Here is a 21,428-nt window from a genome sequence, read left to right on the forward strand (position 1 = left end):
TTGGCATGCAGAAGGTCCCAGGTTCAATCCCCGGCATCTCCAGTTAAAGGGACCAGGCAGGTAGGTGGTGTGAAAGACCTCTGCCTGAGACCCTGGAGAGCCGCTGCCGGTCTGAGTAGACAATGCTGACTTTGATGGACCGAGGGTCTGATTCAGTATAAGGCAGCTTCATGTGTTCGAGGGAAGCTATGGGTGAACCTGTACAGGATGCAGGTCATCCAAACTAAGAAGAAGAAGAAAAGGATAAAAACACACAAAGCTGCCTTATGCTGAATCAGATCCTTGCTCTAGTGAGGTTGGTATTGCCTACTCTGACTGGCAGCAGCTCTTGGGGGATGCAGGCAGAGGTCTTTTCCATCGCCCACTACCCGATCCTTTGAATTGGAGAGGCCGGGGTTTGAACCCGGGACCAGTGTGTGCCACTGTAGCTCAGCGGTAGAGCATCTTCTTGGCATGCAGAAGGTTCCAGGTACAATCCCTGGCATCTCCAGTTAAAGGGACCTGGCAAGTAGGTGATGCAAAAGACCCCTGCCTGAGACCCTGGACAGCCGAGGCTGGTCTGAGTAGACAGTACTGACTTTGATGGACCAAGGGTCTGATTCAGTATAAGGCAGCTTCATGTATTCATGTGTGTAGCCAACCCTACAGCCAGTTGCTAGTCTGATCTGCAAAGCGGGGCGGAGGGAATGCCTGATGCCAAAGTCAGAAAGCCACCCCTGAGCATGAAGAGAAGACTGAGAGGGGATATGATAACCATCTTCAAGTACTTGAAGGGCTGCCATATAGAGGAGGATGCCAAGTTGTTTTCTGTTGCCCCAAAAGGTAGGACCAGAACCAACTGGTTGAAATTACATCAAAAGCGTTTCCGACTAGACATTAGGAAGAACTTTCTCACAGTTAGAGCGGTTCTTCAGTGGAACAGGCTTCCTTGGGAGGTGGTGGGCTCTCCTTCCCAGGAGGTTTTTAAGCAGAGGCCAGATGGCCATCTGTCAGCAATGCTGATTCTATGACCTTAGGCAGATCATGAGAGGGAGGGCACCTTGGTAGGGTTGCCATCCTCCAGGTAATAGCTGGTAATCTCCTGCTATTACAACTTATCTCCAGCTGATAGAGATCAGTTCACCTGGAGAAAATGGCCACTTTGGCAATTGGTCTCTATGGCACTGAAGTCCCTCCCCTCTCCAAACCCTGCCCTCCACAGGCTCTGCCCCCAAAACCTCCCACTGGTTGCCAAGAGGTACCTGGCAACCCTCCACCTTGGCCATCTTCTGGGCATGGAGTAGGGGTCACTGGGGGTGGGGGGGGAAGGTAGTTGTGAATCTCCTGCATTGTGCAGGGGGTTGGACTAGATGACCCTGGTGGTCCCTTCCAACTCTATGAATCTGATCTATCCAGCCTCCCCGAAATGGACAGTTGGCAGAGGCGCAAGCACGCCCATGCCCAGAACTTGCCCATAATTTTGGCAGCCCTTTGCTGCTCCAAAGGAAGGCAAGCCTCCTTCCAGTTCCCAGCCAGGCTTCTCCAGGCTCCCAGCCCTTCCTTCGAGGGGCCGCCGCACGCCCCCCACTTCCAGGCAGGCGCGCCAGTGCGCGCCGATGCGCCCAACGCGCCTTGACTCACAAGCACGCCAGCCACGAGTCGTCTCCCACAGCTGCAGCGGGCGGGGGGGGGGGAGGAAGCTTCGCCCCAGCTGTGCAAAGACACAACACACACACGCATACTCCACGCCGAGCGCCAGATGTGCAGATGCCACAGAGACGCCTGCGGGCGCCCAGCCCCGGCGCGATGCTCCGGCGCGATGCTCCAGAGCATTGCCCAACCCCGGTGCAATGCTCCGGTGCAATGCTCCAGTACAATGCCCAACCCCGGTGCAATGCTCCGGTGCAATGCCCAACCCCGGTGCAATGCTCCGGTGCAATGGTCCAGTACAATGCCCAACCCCGGTGCAATGCTCCGGTGCAATGCCCAACCCCGGTGCAATGCTCCGGTGCAATGCTCCAGTACAATGCTCACTCCTGGTGCTTTGCAAAAAAAAACCACACATGCCCGTTTTCATGCCTTCTTCTTCTCTCCCCCCCCCCCGCCCCAGAATCACATGTCCTCCGCCCTGGGCTCTCCGTGTGTTTCTGGGTCCCTCCACCCTCTCTGCGCCCCCCCACCCACCCCACCAGCCGCTCCCGCCCCTGTCTTCCGCCACTTGGGCTCCCCGCCAGGGCAGGCAGCGCTCAGACGCTCTGCCGGGAAGCGCAGAGGCAGGCGGTTGCCGTGCCATGGCCGCGCCGTCCCGAGCTGCCCACCCCCTGCCCCGCCGCCAGCTGTAACGTGAAGACTCGGCCGGCCAGCCCCAGGCGGGGGAGGGACACCCAGCGCCCCCCCAGGTAGGATGCGGCTGGGGTGGGGAAGAGCGAGGGGTCGGAGGGATGGAGGAGTTCGCCTGCCCGGGAGGGATGGAGAGCGAACTGCAGGGATGGAGGGAGACGGGAGAACGGGATGCAGGAATGGATGGACCACGGGCTGGGATGGAGGGCTGGGCGGGTCGGGACGCTTGCCGCGAAAGGGGAGGGGACGCTCTGGCCAGGTGGACCACCGCTCAGAGGACTCTTCGCCCTGGGGGGGACTGGAAACTTTGGGGAGGATCTTTGGGAGAGAGGGCAGAAGTAGGACCATGTGGGGAAGGCTGAGCTGTTCTGTCTGAATTGGGGGGGGGGGATGGCATGGGGAGACGAAACCGAACAGGTGTGCTTCTGGTTTGTGCGAGAGGGAACAAAAGGAGCCACGGGCTAGGGGATGGCACCCAAATTCACTTTTGCACGTGCTTACAAACAGGGGGAAAGCAGTTTTATACCTCATCCAGTATGAGTAATGCAATTAAAAACCAGGGTTTTGTGCAAGCTAACTCCCCTATATGGGGGGGGGGGCGATTGTCAGACACACGAAGGCACGCAAAGCTAGAGATCGACTACAATACAGCTAGGCTTGTTGGCGTGGGCATGAGCGAGTGCATAATGTGTGCGTGTTTATAATATCCACCCATTAAATCCTCGAGTCTCTGTGTTGTGAAATGCCCAGGCCAGTGGGTGCATGCGAGCGCATTCCTGTGAGCTAATATAGACATATTTGTTTATTGTGCACCTTTGTTGTCTGTGGGTATGTGTATCTTTGGACAGGTGGGGTATGAATCCATGGGCACGCGTCTGGAGTGGCGCTCGTGTGTTTTACCTATGTGCTCATGCACACCCCGGGTTTAGGTGGCTCTTTGTGTCTTGCTCATGCCAGTTCTAGGAGCCTTTCCATCCCCTTTGCACAAACTCTCCAGGTTTACAAATGTGTGCTTGGTTGCAGGGTACAGTCTGTGTGCCTCTGACTGGATTGTGTGTCCACAGACCCACATGTGGACAGGTAATACTCTCCCAGGCTTCTTTCCTTACCCCCAAACCACACATTCTTTTATTGCAAATCATTGAATCGAGAATAACCATGGCTGACTGCAGAGACATGCTCACAAAAGCACGACTGGGGGATCAGCTGGGTTCCAAGATGGTATTCAGGTAATCCACTAGACTTCTGAGATGGGCTGGTCATTTTAATTGGGTGCCTCTAGAGCTGAGTGTGTGCGTTGAGAGCCAGTGTGGTGTCGTGGTTAAGAGCGGTGGTTTGGAGCGGTGGACTGAACCGGGTTTGATTCCCCCACTCCTCCACATGAGCAGCGGACTCTAATTTGGAGAACTGGGTTTGATTCCCCACTCCTCCACATGAAGCCAGCTGGGTGATCTTGGGCTAGTTGCAGCTCTCTCAGCCCCACCTACCTCACAGGGTGTCTGCTGTGGGGAGGGGGAGGGAAGGTGATTGTAAGCCAGTTTGATTCTTCCTTAAGTGGTCGAGAAAGTCGGCATATAAAAGCCAATTCTTCTTCTTCCCCTTCTTCTTCCCCTTCTTCCCCTTCTTCTCTGTGGAACGACACTTTAGAAGACCTGGGGAGGGGGGAAGCGACAGGTAGAGAGTCTTTCCCCATGTAACTCCCGTTCCCCTCCATCCAGTTCCGTTCTTATCTAACTGATTTTCTCTCTCGAGAAGCTATTACCATTTCCGCTCCATGAGACTAGCGCAGCGCAAGTCGATTTATTAGATGGAATGGCATCTACGTTATCTGGGAGAGGGAAACAGCATGGTGTATTCTGGTGCTTGGGATTTAACTTCCTTGGTTGCTGAATTGGGACATGCAGTCCTACGCAGGGCCATCTTAACAGCATTACAGGGGGGGGCGGCGGCAAAGCAGTGCGCTGGGGCCCCTACCCACACGACCACTCACAGGAATAAACATGTAAATGGTTGATAAAATTGAAGATATTACTTCAAAAAAGATGTGGACAGAATCGAGCGGGTGCAGAGGAGAGCGACGAGGATGATGGGGGGCCTGGAGACCAAGCCCTCAGGGAACGTTTAGTCTGGAGAAGAGGCGGTTGAGGTGGAGACAGGATTGCTCTCTTTAGGTATTTGAAGGGCTGTCACTTAGAGGAGGGCAGGGAGTTGTTCCCGTCAGCAGCAGAATACAGGACTCGCAATAATGGGTTTAAATTGTGGGCGGAAAGGTACAGGATGGATATTAGGATTTTTTTTTTTTTTGCAGTAAGAGTTGTTACAACAGGGGAATCAGCTACCTAGGGAGGTGGTGAGCTCCCCCTTTACTGGAAGTCTTTAAGCAGAGGCTGGACAAGCAATTGTCAGGGATACTCTAGCCTGATCCTGCTAAATTAAGCAGGGGGTTGGACTAGATGGCCTGTATGGCCCCTTCCAACTCTATGATTCTGTATATTTATTAGTGCTTCCATAATGAACAAGTCCTATCTTACATTATATTTCAGTATTTATTCTTAATCCAAACCCAAATTAACATTAATATTGTTCATTGTCTTTAGTAAAACACATGTTAAATATGCATTTTCCAATAACAAATATTTATAGTTTATGTGTTATGTGTGTGTGTGTGAGTTAAGTGCCGTCAAGTCGCTTCTGACTCATGGCGACCCTATGAATCAATGTCCTCCAAAACATCCTATCTAACAGTCTCAGATCTTGCAAATTGAGGGCTGTGGCTTCCTTTATTGAGTCAATCCATCTCTTGTTGGGTCTTCTTCTTTTCCTGCTGCCCTCAACTTTTCCTAGCATGACTGTCTTTTCCAGTGACTCTTATCTTCTCATCATGTGACCAAAATACCATAGCCTCAGTTTAGTCATTTTAGCTTCTAGGGTTTAGTATAGTATTTATTTATTCATTGACAGCAAGTCGCAACATACATAGATTAGCATGGGCCCCCTATGCTCATGTGGCCTCCGGGCAAGTGCCCAGCATGCCCATGGGTTAAGACGGCCCTGATCCTATGCAGGGTTGCTCCAGTCTATGTCCACTGAAGGCTAGGGTCTCAGAGCAGAGCAATTCTGCTCAGGCATGCACCGATCGAGCCACACCACAGGTAAATGTGCATCGAGAGCACCGGGGAGGAGGGGGAATCTCAACTGCTCATCCAGCGAGCACTCTCTTAAAGTGTCTGGAAGGGTGATAAGGGCAACCACAACTCCACACTAAGAGCTCTGGAAAGTGTGCGCGCCCCAGGTGACTCCAAATCGTGGGCGGATGCTGAAAGCTGGCGGATCATAACGGACTTGGCTCTGGAAGAGGATGAGATCACCGGACGTTTTAGCAGGAGCTGGCCTGACGCTCCAGGTCTAGCAACACAGCTTTTAGGAGGCGGCAGAATTGGGCTTCGCCCAGGCAGAGCAGCTTTTTAGACCCCCTTCCCTTGCGGACTCAGACAAAACCTTTCTGTTCTGCCCCCTGAAGGTTATTTCCTTTGGGATTCTTTCGTTCTTTACATGTCCATCACTATAGATGTAGTGAATGGAGGAAATTTCCTGCAGGTCGCATACCTTAAATCTAGGGTTGCAGAATATGAATGGACTCCTCCTGGAACTTGGGGGATCAGGGTCCACCCCTACCCAGCCATTCCATACATCCCTCTGTGTGTGTGTGTGTGTGTGTGTGCAAAGTGCCATCAAGTCGCAGCTGACTTTTGGCAACCCAGTAGGGATTTCAAGGCAAGAGACTAACAGAGGTGGTTTGCCATTGCCTGCCTCTGCGCAGTGACCCTGGACTTCCTTGGTGGTCTCCCATCCAAGTATTAACCAGGACTGGCCCTGCTCAGCTTCCAAGATCTGATGAGTTTGGGCCAGCCTGGGCCATCCAGGTCAAGGCAAGAGACTAACAGAGGTGGTGTGCCATTGCCTGCCTCTGTGTAGCGACCTTGGACTTCCTTGGTGGTCTCCCTTGGTGGTCTTCCTTGGTGGCATCCAGGGCTGCTGACAAGTTGCAGCTGACTTATGGCAACCCAGTAGGGATTTCAAGGCAAGAGATTAACAGCGGTGGCTTGTCATTGCCTGCCTCTGCATAGCGACCCTGGACTTCCTTGGTGGTCTTCCATCCAAGTACTAACCAGGGCTGACTTTGCTTATCTGATGAGATCAGGCTAGCCTGGGCCATCAAGGTCAGCATAAGATAGAATGACATGCCCTCTTATTGGGGTGCAAACGTTAGATTTATCCACGTTTAGTGAGCTATGAGCTTGTTCACACCTGGGGGACAGCCTGAATTATTTGTTCATAGAATAGAATCATAGAGTTGGAGGGGGCCATACAGGTTACCTAGTCCAACCCCCTGCTGAATGCAGAATCAGCCTTCAGCATCCCTGACAAGTGCTTGTCCAGCCTCTGCTTAAAGGCTGCCAGTGAGGTGGAGCTCTCCACTTCCCTAGGTAGCCGATTCCACTCTCGAACAACCCTTACTGTAAAAAAGTTTTTTCCTAATCTCCAGCTGGTACCTTTCTGCCTGCAATGTGAACCCGGGTCAGCCCGGGTTAGTAAGAAGAAGAAGAACTGTTTTTTATACGCTGATTTTCTCTACCTTTTAAGGAGAATCAAACCGGCTTACAATCTCCTTCCCTTCCTCTCCCCACAACGGACACCCTGTGAGGTAGGTGGGGCTGAGAGAGTTCGGAAAGAACTGTGACTGACCCAAGGTCACCCAGCTGGCTTCACGTGGAGGAGTGGGGAAACAAACCTAGTTCTCCAGATTCGAGTCCGCCGCTCTTAACCACCACACTACACTGGCTTTCTTGGATGGGAGACCAACAAGCAAGCCCCGGGTTGCTATGCAGAGGCAGGCAATGGCAAACCACCCTGGCTTGTCGCTCGCAAACCCTACAGGGTCACAATAACTGGATGAAACTTGACAGCAGTTTCCACCACTGTTGAACTTCCTGCTCCACACATATTGTGGACCCTGCTTTCTTTTACCTCCGTGACAAAGCGAACTCCGCTCTTGAAGAGCTCGAGATTAACCAGCAGTCGCCCTATGGCAACTGTGTAAACACTTCAGCTGGGAATGAGTGGAGCAGCGGGAGAACGCCGGGCGGTTCAACAAGCCGTCGCCGTGACTAGCAAAATGAACATGTCAAACTGAGTCAGACCGTTGGTCCGACCGGCTCGCCGCCGCTTGCTCGGGCTGGCAGCCGCTGTCCCAGAGGTCAGGCAGAGACGGGTGTTTTGCTGCACTTACTACTTGAGAGCCTTCTAAGTGGATATGCCGGGGATTGAACCGAGGACCTTTACATGTAATACATCAGATAGAGAGCGTGGGGAATTATCTTCCTTACGAGGAAAGGCTTAAGAATGTGGGGCTTTTTAGGACAGGGAAATCACAGCCATTTATAAACATTAGGAACAGTATTGAGTGAATCCATTATTCTGGCTCTTCCCCCCCCCCTTCCTCTCTCTCACTCACTCATTCACTCACCCAAAACACCAGCAGCCAATTAACATGGTCATGCCAGCGTGGTGTAGCCAGCATGGTGTAGTGGTTTGGAGCGGTGGACTATAATCTGGGAGAAAGTTGGCATATAAAAACAAACTCTTCTCCTCCTCCTCCTCCTCCCCCCCCATGGATGCAATATCAAGGGTTGACTGGTGCGTGTGTAAATGGGCTGTTCCAAATCTAAGACCATGAGGCCATGGCTCAGTGGTAGAGCATCCGCTTTGCAGGGAGGAAGTCCCCGATTCAATCCCCTTTAAGATCAGGAGGTAGGTGAGGCGGGAGACCTCCACCTGGGACCCCCAAAAGCCGCTGCCAGCCAGAGCAGGCCATACTGACCTTGACTGACCAAGGGTCTGATTCTGCGGAAGGCAGCATTGTGTGTTCACCCAGTCCTAGGATCAGCCAATGAAATTAATCAACCATAGGTTTAGGACCCACCAAAAGGAAGCCCTCTTTCCTGCAGTGTTTTGTTAACTTGAGGAATTCCTCGCCGCAAGATGTTGTGATGGCTTCTAGGTTAGATGACTTGATATTTGTTAAAGGCAAGGAAATGGAGGCTAGGTCTAGGGCTATTAGCCTTGAGAGCCAAGATTGGACTCTCCACGGGCTGAGTTATTATACTTCTGATTGCCAGATGGTGGAAAAGACCTGGGATGATCCGTCAGCCAGTCTGCACGATTGTTAGGGTTGCCAGCTCCAGGTTGGGAATCACCTGGAGATTTTGGGGGCGGAGCCTGAGGAGGGCGGGGTTTGGAGAGGGAAGGGACTTCGATGCCATGGAGTCCAGTGGGCAAAGGGGCCATTTTCTCCAAGGGGACTGATTTCTATCGCCTGGAGATCAGCTGTAATAGTGGGAGAGCTTCAGCCACCACCTGGAGGCTGGCCGCCCTGACGATTGTAAGTTTCTTAGGAGTATCTTGAGTTGGCTACTCTTTGCAGGCCTGTGTGGATCTTTGATCTGATCCAGTGAGGCCGTTTTTGTGCCATGACTAATCCGTATCGGTAACCAACCCGACAGTCTGGTAGCGGCAAGCCTGAGATCTGCCTACCAACCATTTTGTATATTGGTAGGGTGCCAGGTCCCTCTTCACTACCAGTGGGATGTTTTGGGGGCGGAGACTGAGGAGGGCGGGGTTTGGGGAGGGACTTCAATGCCATAGAGTCCAATGGCCAAAGCGGCAATTTTCTCCAGGGGAACTGATTTCTATCAGCTGGAGGTCAGCTGTAATAGCAGGAGATCTCCAGCTAGTACCTGGAGGTTGGCAACCCTATACTGGCATCCTGTGAAGTACTGGCTTTCATTCCAACCCTTTGGCCTCGGTCATCCCTCAACCCCACCCTCTAGATCTTCCACTCTCCCACAGCCCATCTCTTCTCCTTTCCATCCCATTACCAGATCTTGTCTTAATTTCCTCTCTACCTTCTAGGCCAGGGGTTGCCAGCTCCGGGTTGGGAAATACCTGGAGGTTTTTGGAGTGGAGCCTGAGGAGGGTGAGGTTTGGAGAGGGGAGGGACTTCAATGTCATAGAGTCCAGTTGCCAAAGAAGCCGTTTTCTCCAGGGGAACTGATCTTTATCTGCCGGAGATCAGCTATAATAGCAGGAGATCTCCAGCTAGTACCTGGAGGTTGGCAACCCTACCTGTGCCTGCTCTCTAGGGTTGCCAGCTCCAGGTTGGAAAATACCTGGAGATTTTGGGGGTGGAGCCTGAGGAGGGCGGGGTTTAGAGAGGGGAGGGACGTCACTGTCATAGAGTCCAATGGCCAAAGCGACCGTTTTCTCCAGGGGAACTGATCTCTGTTGCCTGGAGATCAGTTGTAATAGTGGGAGATCTCCAGCCACCACCTGGAGGTTGGTAACCCTATCCAGAGCCCTGGCCAGGGCATGCCCCCCCCCACACACCTGGAGCACCAGTTTGTCCTTCCTAAGATTTTTTTTGGGGGGAAACAGGCTATTAAGGCTATGACATCATAGTTTCATTTCAATAATGTATTTAGAACAGCAACATTTCTGCTGGCAACTGATGCCCAGTCCCTCAAATAGAAGAGCGCCAAAGTCTGCCCATCTGACCCACCCAGTTCTGCCCACCTAAGGGACTCCCTGCTCAGGGTGGCATTTTCTCGATCGTAGCTAGTAGGGTTGCCAACTGTCCTAGAGAAAAGCAGCCTGTCCTTTTAACAGAGGCTTCGCTTGTGGGAATGGGCAATTGAACCCTTTCACAGACGAAGGTTCAGTTCCCCTGAAGAAAATGGCCGCTTTGGCCATCGGACTCTACGGCATTGAAGTCCCTCCCCTCCCCAAACCCCACCCTCCTCAGGCTCCACCCCAAAAACCTCCCACCGGTGGCAAAAAGGGCCCTGGCAACTTCATTCTCCAGGACATATGGCAACCCTAGTTGTAATGCTAAAGCGGATCCTGAAAAAAAATCCTGCCTTAGCTACGAGCCTGACCAGGTTCTCAAAAAGGACAAGTGTTAAGGAAGGCATTATTTAAATGTATAAATAGTTGCACGTCTTTATCTTAGGCTAGAGGACGTTCTTACAGTCTGAGGAGACTTCATCCAAATTACGTGGCTCTTCTACTGGGAGAAGAGACACGATCTGGGGAGGGGTGGGGAGGCTTTAATTTTTGCTCAGCGGAGTAGTATGTCATTTCTTATTACGTTTATTCTAATAATTCATAGTCATTAAATTAAGGACACGGCGGCACTTGGCCCAGGCAAGAGCGTCAGAGCAGTTCCTTCGGAGGAAATCACCGTTCTCGCCTCTAAAGCCTCATTTGGAAATGGGTCAGCCCTACCGACACAAGACCGCTAGCCAGGCTAGGGATGCCAACCTCCAGGTGGGACCTGGAGCTTCCCCCTTGGAAATTCAGAGGGGAGGGGAGGGAGAATCTGGCCCAATCTCGGCGTGAATTGTCTTTCCCCCCACTTTAACAGATTTGCCTATCAGGACGGGTATGTAGAATCCGGGAAAGCTGAGACATCCAGTGCTCAGAGGTCTATTGTGCCTGTCCATGCTCCAAATTCCTCTTTGATTCCCCCTGCCATGGAATCTGTATGTGTGCTGCTGTCGATGTCAGAGAATCCAGGAACCTCAAGGGCTGTGACTTGACCTAGCGAACTATTCCTGACTTGATAAGCTGGTTCTGGTATTTAAGTGTGCAGGACTGAATGCACCTATCTTTTCAGGGAATCCTGTAAAGACGAGCAGGACCCTGATGGGAATTTTTCAGAGACTCAGCACAAAGGAGCACAAAGGGAGGGGCCGTGGCTCAGTGGTGGAGCATCTGCGTGGCATGCAGAAGGTCCCAGGTTCAATCCCCGGCATCTCCAGTTAAAGGGACCAGGCAGGTAGGTGATGTGAAAGACCCCTGCCTGAGACCCTGGAGAGCCAATGCCGGTCTGAGTAGACAATACTGACTTTGATATATTGGGGAGGGGCCTTGGCTCAGTGGTAGAGCATCTGCGTGGCATGCAGAAGGTCCCAGGTTCAATCCCCAGCATCTCCAGTGAAAGGGACCAGGCAAGTAGGTGATGTGAAAGACCCCTGTCTGAGTCTCTGGAGAGCCACTGCTGGTCTGAGTAGACAATACTGACTTTGATGGACCAAGGGTCTGATTCAGTAGAAGGCAGCTTCATGTGTTCATGTGTTCAGATGTGACTTGATTGCAATAATAATAATAATAATAATTTGGGTTGGAGGGCCAACAACAGGGCCCCGACCTGGATAGCCCAGGCTGGCTTGATCTCATCAGATCTCAAAAGCTAAGCAAGGTCAACCCTGGCAAGTATTTGGAGGGGAGACCACCAAGGAATACCAGGGGCATGATGCGGAGGCAGGCAATGGCAAAACACCTCTGAACGTCTCTTGCCTTAGATAGATAGTTTATTTGCGGCCCTTGGCCAGATAAAACAAGATACATGGACTAAAATGGTCTTACCGACAAAGGTTTACAGTCCGAGTCTTAAGTCACTTAAAAAAATTATTTAAAAATATCCAAGTTACATCTGCCATTTGGACTAAGTCTAAGAGACTACTCTGTGGCAACGAATTTTCATGGCAGCCGTACAAAATTTTGCTACCTGAGAGGTGATTGAGGGATTATCTCCTTGTAGGAGCTTTTCTATCTTTTCTCTTTCCCTGACGGGTCCCATTCTCAGTATGAGGGGCTCAATAAACTTAGAACGGGGTATAGTGTAAAATGTTACAGTTCAAGAGAACATGTTCAGTGGTTTCTAAATCCCCGGATTTGCAGGGGCATAGTCTCTCTGCCCTGGGTATCTTCTTGAATTTCCCCTCTAACATAGCAGAGGGTAAGGCTGCGCACCCAGCCAAGGTAAAAGCCCTCCTATATTTGTTTATCTCTAAGTAACAGAGATAGGCTGCCGGTGCAAGGATAAATTTGGAGTGGGGGGAGCCATAAATAGGGGCACTCTTGCTAGATCTACTTGTCGCTCGATATCTTTAACCCTTTGGTTTATAGTTGATTTAGCTTGATCCCACCCTAACTGAAGTAGAGCTATGGGGGTAAAACCCAGGTTATTCAATGGCTTCAATGGCTATTATCCGCTTTGACCTAAAGGTATCACAAAGAATCAGTGGAAGAAGACCCTTGGGGTTGAAATTAATTTTCAGCCAGAGATAAAGTGAGGACAAGACAACCCTTGCCTCCACCTTCATCATGCCAGTTTCTAAATGGATCATAGCATTAGATACACATCTTGGCAGTTGCAGGGCAGCTCTAAGAAACTTGGATTGCACTCGTTCCATGGGAATAAGACATGAGGGTGGAGAGTCAAGTTGTGTTCCCTATAACATTTGTGCTAGAGTTTTCGCCTGAAAAAGTTTAAGGGTGGCTGGAATATAGTGGGCCCCTTTGGTCCGGAGAAAATGTATTATTGAACGGGCTGATCTTTCCCCTAAATTGGCAAACATAGGTATAATGGGCCAGCTTGGAGCCAGATGCCTGGATTGTCGTTCCAAGATATTTGAATTGGGTTACTTGTTCCAACCTATGGCCATTTATGCTCCACCTCCTATAATTAGGGCGATTACCAAAAGCCATTACTTTTGTCATAATTAATAGTCAGGCGTTCCTTCTCACAGAACGTTCCCACTCTCACTAGCGCCCTCCTTAGGCCAACTGGGGTTCTTGAAAGAAGTACCGCATCATCGGCATAGAGCAGAATATGAATATGCCTGTCCGCTAGTTTAGGTGGATGTAAATCCGGTGCGTTCAAGGAACTATGTTATTTATATAATAGCCAATAGCGGGGGGGGGGGGGGGCGAGTAAACAGCCCTGCCTAACTCCTCTATAGGTGTTTATGGGGACGGTAAGATGTCCTCTTCTATTGCACCTGACTCTCAGCGCTGTCCCTTCATGTAGGGCTTGCAGCATCAACAGGAGCCTTTTATCTACATTTGAGGCTTCAAGCTTGTCCCAGAGTAAAGGTCCGGAAATCGAATCAAATGCTGCACTAAAATCAATGAATGCCGCATATAAAGAGGGTTGTCCCTTATTACAATATTTCTCTGCTAGATGTTGCAGGACAAGGCAGTGCTCTATCGTTGCTCTCCCTTCCCTAAAGCCTGCCTGCTCTATTGCCAAAATATCCTCTTGATTGAGCCAAAGGGTTAATTTATCTAGCAGGTGGCTTGCGTATAATTTGCTGATGACAGTCATGAGACTAATGTCCTATAGTTGGAAGGGTCCTTTCTACTTCCTTTTTTTTATATATAAAAGGGGACGACTATTGCCAGCCCCCAGTCTTTAGGGATTCTTCCAGTGGAGTCTATGTAGGTAAACAGTGCGGATAGAAAGGGAGCCCACCAATCTATGTTCTCCTTGATAAACTCTGGGGGGATACCATCATATCCAGGAGCTTTACCCCGTCTTAGCTGGTGAATATGGGATTTGACCTCATTTAACGAGACAGGTGGCCAGGAGGGAATATTTGACAGGTCAGGACTATAAGGAGCCAAAGGATGCACGTCATCATGAAGGCTCTGAAAGAATATGACCCACCTATCCACGGCCACATGTGAGTCTAAAGGTGAGTTCTCCTTGCAATTGCTACCAGTAACTAGCCTCCAGAATACAGATGAATTTTTAGCCTTGAAAACCCCATCAGGGGTCGCCATGAGTCAGATGTGACGTAGCGGCAAAATAAAATCTCTGGGACGTGAAAATAATGTCTTCCAGTGGGTCTAATTTGAAGGACTTTCTCTCTCCGCGTGCGTGCGTGTGTGTGTTCCCATGTGCCAGTTGCAACCTCTGACTGCCTCCTTCTGGTTGTTCCTGCACCGGCGGGAGGTTTTGGGGGTGGGGCCCGGGGAGGGCGGGGTTTGGGGAGGGGAGGGACTTCAATGCCATAGAGTCCAGTTGCCAAAGCGGCTATTTTCTCCTGGGGAACTGATCTCTATCGGCTGGAGATCAGTCGTAATAGCAGGAGATCTCCAGCTAGTACCTTGAGGCTGGCAACCCTACATCAACTAGAGACCGTGACTTGTCCAGAATGCGCCACACCTTGTGGAATGGGTTCCCTGGAAGTTTTAAGGCAGCACTGCAAGGTTGTTGTATTTGTTTGGGCTTTTACGGGGCTTTGAACCGCAGGCCTTTTCTTGCAGCGAAGGTAGTCCCGGGGTTTTCTTGGCTCGTGAATGGTTTTAATTGGGCATCGTCAGGAGAACTGGGTTTGTTAAACTATGTGTTTAATATCTTTGGAAAAATTTAACTTTTAAAGAACACTTTTTGATCTAATTCCATATTTACGTTTTTTATTAATTTTATATTAGGTATTGATCTAATAATGTTCGATAGGACAAGATTATATTAACTAAAATATACTTTGTACTAATTTTATATTAGGTATTGATTTAATAATGTTAGATAGGATAAGAACAGGTTAATTAAAATAATATTGGGATTAGTTCCATTAGCAAAAGTTTATACAATTTATTTTTAGATGGAAGAGGGAGAGGGGGAAGTCATTTTATTGTCAAATTAATGATGTTATTTGTTTTTTTTATTATTATTATTAGTATTGGATATTGTTTTTATGTTGATATGTTAGAAGAAAATAAAATATATATATTTTTTAAAAAAAGTAAGGAGAACTGGGTTTGATTCCCCACTCCTTTCCTGTTTTTTCCTAAGCCCACAAATCTCTACTTCCGAGTAATGGGATCCCCTAATGGCCTCTTATTGAGAGCCAGCGTGGTGTAGTGGTTAAGAGCGGCAGACTCTAATCTGGGGAACCGGGTTCAATTCCCCACTCCTCCACATGAAGCCTGTTGGGTGACCTTGGGCCGGTCACCGTTCTCTCTGAACTCTCTCAGCCCACGCGGAGGAAGGCAATGGCAAACCACCCCCAGACATCTCTTGCCTTGAAAAACCTACAAGGCCGCCATAATTCAGCTGTGACTTTGCCGGCACTTTCTACTGCCACCAAGCCGCCCTGAGCCATGAAGGACAAATGGGGTATAAATGGGAGGGGACGTGGTTCAGTGGTGGAGCATCTGCTTTGTGTGCAGAAGGTCCCATGCTCAATCCCCGAGATGGATCAGACCAGTGGTCCATCTAGTCCAGGGGTCGGCAAACTCATTAGTCAAAAGAGCCAAATATCAACAGTACAACGATTGAGATTTCTTTTGAGAGCCAAATTTCTTAAACTTAAACTATATAGGTAGGTACACTGTTTATTAACTTAATAAACTTTAATTAAAGTTTTAAGTCTTAATTAAACTATAGGTACACTGAATAAAACTTGATATCATACTGAATAGTGATCTTATTTATTGATAAAAATTACATTGTAAGTCCCTGCCATTTCCCCCTCCCCGTCCGGAGTCCTCGTCTGGAGGCCTGGTCTACCGCCATAAAAGCCTGTTGGTAGACCTGGCCTCCGGCTGAGTCCCATTGGGAGGCCAGGTCTACCCATTGGCTTTCTTGGCAGTAGACCTTGCCTCCGGAGGCCCATAGAAGCCAATTGGTAGACCTGGCCTCTGAAGGGGGACTTTTTCCCCTCCTCGGAGTCCAGGTGTACCGCCAAGAGAGCCAGTGGGTAGACATGGCCTCCCAATGGGACTCAGCTGGAGGCCAGGTCTACCAAAGGAAGCCCGCCCCGCCCAACAGCTGATAGGCGTGGGGGCCCAGGAACCGCCGAGCTGCCCGCCCAGCAATCGCGCGGCTAGAGGGGAGGGGAGGCTTTAGCCTCCCAACCATTGAGGGAAAGGGAAAGGGGGACCCGGCCATTCTCCACGGTGTGTGTGGGGGGGAGACAGTGCGCCCGCTCTCTCAGGCGTGCCGGCTCCGCAGCCCGGCTGCCGGCACGAGCGGGCGCAAGAGCAGGGGCTCTGAACCAAGTTCGGAGAGCCGCACTCAACGGGCCAAAGAGCCGCATGTGGCTCTGGAGCCGCAGTTTTGAGACCCCTGATCTAGTCCCACATCTTGTCTCACACAGTGACCGACAAGTTATTCTGGAGGGCCAACTACAGGGCATAGAGGCTGAGGCCTTCCCATGCTGCTGCTTCCTGGCACTAGTATTCAGAGGTTAACTGCCTCTGGATGTGGAGGTTCCCTTTAATCACCATTCTCTGATCTGGAGAACTGGGTTTGATTCCCCCACTCCTCCATATGAGCGGCGGAGGCTAATCTGGTGAACTGGATTTGTTTCCCCGTTCCTACACAAGAAGCCAGCTGGGTGACCTTGGGCTAGTCACAACTCTTAGAGCTCTTTCAGCCCCACCTACCTCACAGGGTGTCTGTTGTGGGGAGGGGGAGGGAAGGTGATTGTAAGCCGGTTTGAGTCTTCCTTAAGTGGTGGAGAAAGGTGGCATATAAAAATGAACTCTTCTTCTTCTCCTTCCCCTTCTTCTTCTTCTTCTTCTTCTTCTTCTCCTTCATTGCTAGTAGCCATGAGTACATCTCTGCTTTTAGGACTGTATAGAATTGGGGAGGGGCTGTGGTTCAGTGGTAGAGCATCTGCTTTGTGTGCAGAAGGCCCCATGCTCAGTCCCCAAGATGGATCAGGCCAGTGGTCCATCTAGTCCCGCATCTTGTCTCACACAACAACCAACGAGTTATTCTGGCGGTATTTCAGTTCAACAATTACTTTGATAAAATACATATTTTGTTATGTGCAAATGGCTTTAGATACCTATTAGGTCCATAAATTACCATATAGCATATATTCAACACAAAAAACAGTGACAATGTGTTGTTGACAAAGGACACCTGGACATATAAAGGGCCCCATTACCTTCAATAGCTTAGGGCCTCATCAAACCTAAATCCGGCCCTGGGTAGAGCATCTGCTTGCCATGCAGAAGGTCCCAGCTTCGATTTCCGGCACCTCCAGTTAAAAGGACCAGGCAGGAGGTGATGTGAAAGGCCTCCACCTGAGACCCCTGGAGAGCCACTGCCGGTCTGAATAGACCACGCTGACCCTTGATGGACCAAGGGTCTGATTCAGTGTAAGGCAAATTCATGTGTTCTCGTGTTCAAACGCACAAATAACATGCATCATAAGAACAGGTTGAAATTAAATCAGAAGAGTTTCCACCTAGACATTAGGAAGATTTTCTGACAGAGCAGTTCCTCAATGGAAAAGGCTTCCTCGGGAGGGTGGTGTGCTCTCCTTCCCTGGAGGTTTTTAAGCAGAGGCTAGATGGCCATCTGTCAGCAATGCTGATTCTGTGACCTTAGGCAGATGATGAGAGGGAGGGCATCTGGGCCATCTTCTGGGCATGGAGTAGGGGCCACTGGTGTGTGTGGGGGGGAGGTAGTTGTTAATTTCCTCCATTGTGCCGGGGGTTGGACTAGATGACCCTGGTGGTCCCTTCCAACTCTATGATTCTAAGAACGCTCACTCGGTGTGTTCACAGACGATATATGCTTTTTTGGTTCGGCATGTTTGTGGTTCATCCTCTGGTTCAGGTGGGGGTTATGTGCATCTCAGCCGGTGTGTCTGTTGACGTGTGGCCGCTGTGTTCCCGACTGACGACGCCTCTGTGCACGCGAGTGGCGCCGAAGCGCCTGGCCTCGTATGTTTGTGCAGCTGAGCATGTTTGTTTATGGCTGGGCCCGCATGCAAATGTCCGCATGCCAACGAGCTGCCGATGCAGCTGCGCACGACGGCCTCAGCGGTGCACATACACCCAAGCAAAAAAATTCATGTGGGTGTGGAGCCTTGCCACGGACACGTGCCCCGGGGGGGGGGGGCAGCTGCGCACGGCTATGCGCTCGGGAGCTTCCGTACCTTGACATTTGCATGATTTGCTGTTGCTACTCGGTTACCTTCTTGCGCATCTACCGTGCCACCGGGGAGTGTGCGTCTCCTGCAGCGTACAGTTACAGAGTGGTGTGCCGTGTGCACATCTCCTTCCTTACATGTGTCTGCCTCTGTTTGCATGTGTTTGTGCGTGTGCCACACACGCTCTCTCTTTGGCTGGGTGCGGGCTGGGCCTGCCATCCATCCTTGCCCGTTAAGGTATCCGACACTAACGTTGCTAATGTGTTGCTGCGTTGCTGTGGTAACGCCTGGCTTCTTGGCGGGGGGGCTTGTTGCGGCACCAATAACAGGGTTATAGGAACTTCCCACGGGCTCTTTTCTGCCAGCAACAGGTTCTAAGCATCCTGGGCTCTGCATAGAAGACTATGCGTTGAGGACAGCCATAATACGATAACAGAGAAGGGGGAAAGGCGGGGAGCTGTGTCCTAAAGGAGAGAGTGCGGTTGCACAATTTTGTGTTGCATCTAAAGAGAGTGCCCCACTCCCAGTAGCCTAAGCAGGCTTTGGGTGTCGGGGGGGATTGCCACATCAAAAAACCCCTCTGATCTCCTTGCTGTGATCTCTCTTTCCCCCCTCTTCTCCTCCCCCCTCCGGCAAATCCGCCCCAGCAGCATCGCCTTCATGGTTTTTTTTTGAAGCGCGGCAATAAATTTTTCACCTGCTCGCCTGCTTGCCAACTCCAGATGCTCACCTGCACACAAACACACACCATCCCTCAATCCCAAACCACAATGCTGAGATTCTACACATACATCCCCCCCCCCCATTAAAACCTTCAACTGGGATTAGACAGAGGTTTGGTTGTACATGGGCACCCCCTAGTGGTGCAAGAGGGGCTGAACACACAGGCCAAACCCCCCCCCCCAAACTTTGTAGAGAGGAGAGCTTGTATAATAATCTATGTGGCTGCAGAGAGATGAAAGCAGAGAAGCAGATTTCTGCTCCGGGGTCCCAAATTCGAGGAAGTGTGCGAAAAACATCTGGCACACGTGATCGCGGAGGTTGTGTAACGTCTCTCTAGAAAGCGGCGGAGGAGAAACTAGGCCAGGTTCTGGCGGAAAGCAGGGGGGTCCGCATCCTCGCAAGGGTCCCGAATCGTATCCGTACCAAAACTTTGAAACCATTGCTACTCGTTGTTCTCGATTTCCACCATTTGCTTCGCGAGCTTTGTCTGCATCACAGCGTCCGAAGGCACGCGCAGTCTCTTGGGCGCCCACCAAAGTAACAGTGGGATGTATTCCAAACACGTATTATTATTATTTTTAATTAAAGATTTAAAAAAAGAAAGAAAAGAAAAACACATATAACATACTCAATCATACACATGCATACAGTATAATCAATCTTCCAGGGCTTGCAGCTTATCTAGGTATTGCCGTAATAATAAAATCATTCATTCAATCTTCCAGGGAGTTCATTTTGAGTTAATCGTTCATATCATACTGGATATTTGTTTAATTTAATTAATAATCTAAGTCCTTTATAATATTTCCACTGCTCTTCAAGCTGTCTATCAATGCAGTACTTAATACAATTCATATTACCCCCATTCTATGCTTTATTTTTATTCTTCATCTGCTGCTCTAATCTAGATTATTTCATATACACTATCAATCTACTGCCTTTAATATTCCAAACACTGTTTGTTTGTTTCCTGAAACTGCTTTTTCCCATTGTTAAAAACCTGCCGTGCTTCAGAATACATTTCCCCAGAAATGATGCAAGACATTTGCAGCATAATCCAACAAGTTATTCTGCTGGGCCAATAACAGGGCATAGAAGATGAGGCCTTCCCATGATGCTGCTTCCTGGCACTGGTATTCAGAGGTTGACTGCCTTTGGATGTGGAGGTTCCCTTTAGTCACCATCTCTAGTAGCCATGGGTCCATCTCTGCTTTTAGGAGGGCCTAGGACTAGGGAGAGGCTGTGTTTCAGTGGTAGAGCATCTGCTTGGCATGCACAAGGTCCCAGATTCGATCCCCGGCATCTCCAGTTAAAGGGACTAGGCAAGTAGGGTATGTGGAAGACCTCTACCTGAGACCCTGGAGAGCCGCTGCCCGTCTGAGTAAACAATACTGACTTTGATGGACCAAGGGTCCGATTCAGTATAAGGCAGCTCCATGTGTTCATATGTCTTCCACTTAATCTGCTGCCTTATCCTTTAACTGGAGATGCCGGGGATTGAACCTGGGACCTTCTGCATGCCAAGCAGATGCTCCACCATTGAGCCACGGCCCTTCCCCATTCCTTCTGCAGGAAGAAGCCGACACGGTTTCCCCAAAGCTTGTTGGCCACTCTACCTGTTCTGTAGCCAGTGCAATTCAGTAGAAGGCAACTTCATGGGTATTTGGGGAAGCATGGCTCAGTGGTAGAGCATCTGCTTGGCATGCAGGAGGTCCCAGGTTCAATCCCCGGCATCACCAGTTAAAGGGACTAGGCAAGTAGGTGATGTGAAAGACCTCTGCCTAAGACTCTGGAGAGCCGCTGCCAGTCTGGGTAGACAATACTGTCCTCGATGGACCAAGGGTCTGGTTCAGTAGAAGGCAGCTTCATGTGCGTTCATGTGCGCACTGCTGGACAACACAGAAAGGTAATCCAAATGGCTTTTCCCTGCCTTCCTGCCTGCCACCTTGCAGTTAAAAAAAAAATCATAAAATCATAGAATTGGAAGGTACCTCCAGGGTCATCTAGTCCAACCCCCTGCACAATGCAGGAAATTCACAACTACCTCACCCCCAAACCCCCAGTGACCTACTCCATGCCCAGAAGATGGCCAAGGTGAAGCGGGTGAGAATTTGCTGCCTATCAAGATGCCCCAAATCTGCCACTTGCGGTCCCTGCCACACACTGCCTCATAGGGCAACCGGCCCGGATGGCTGGCATCACCTTTCCCCTCCCCTTCCTGGCAGACTGCCTGTCCCTTTAACAGATTGGACAGATGATGTTTCTTTCGCTGTTACCTGCTCAGGAGTTCTGCTTATCATACAGCTATTAAAGGCAAGCAGCCCTGCCAGAAAAGGGTGAAGGAAAGAGTCAAAAGCCCTATAAACTAGGGTTGCCAGGTCCCTCTTCGCCCTAAAAATCTCCCGCCAGTGGCGAAGAGGGACCTGGCAACCCTATGACCCACTGAGGGACTACCTACTGTCCATAGATTCCATTTCCCTTTGTGTCTTCCCGAGTTCAAGGCCATCAGACATGCGCTGCAAATTTATTAAGCCTTCACACACAAAGAGAGGGGGGGGGAAGAGAGAGAGAGAGTTTTCCCAATGA

At 50.3% G+C, this 21,428-nt stretch overlaps 1 pseudogene; it reads left to right on the forward strand.

Annotated features, from left to right (window-relative positions):
* The first annotated feature begins 1,405 nt into the window (after window positions 1-1,405).
* LOC130477825 (caM kinase-like vesicle-associated protein) overlaps window positions 1,406-21,428 on the forward strand; it is a 48,159-nt pseudogene continuing 28,136 nt past the window's right edge.

The sequence above is a fragment of the Euleptes europaea genome, chromosome 1 (genome assembly GCF_029931775.1).
Source record: "Euleptes europaea isolate rEulEur1 chromosome 1, rEulEur1.hap1, whole genome shotgun sequence".
NCBI classification, from domain to species: Eukaryota; Metazoa; Chordata; class Lepidosauria; order Squamata; family Sphaerodactylidae; genus Euleptes; species Euleptes europaea.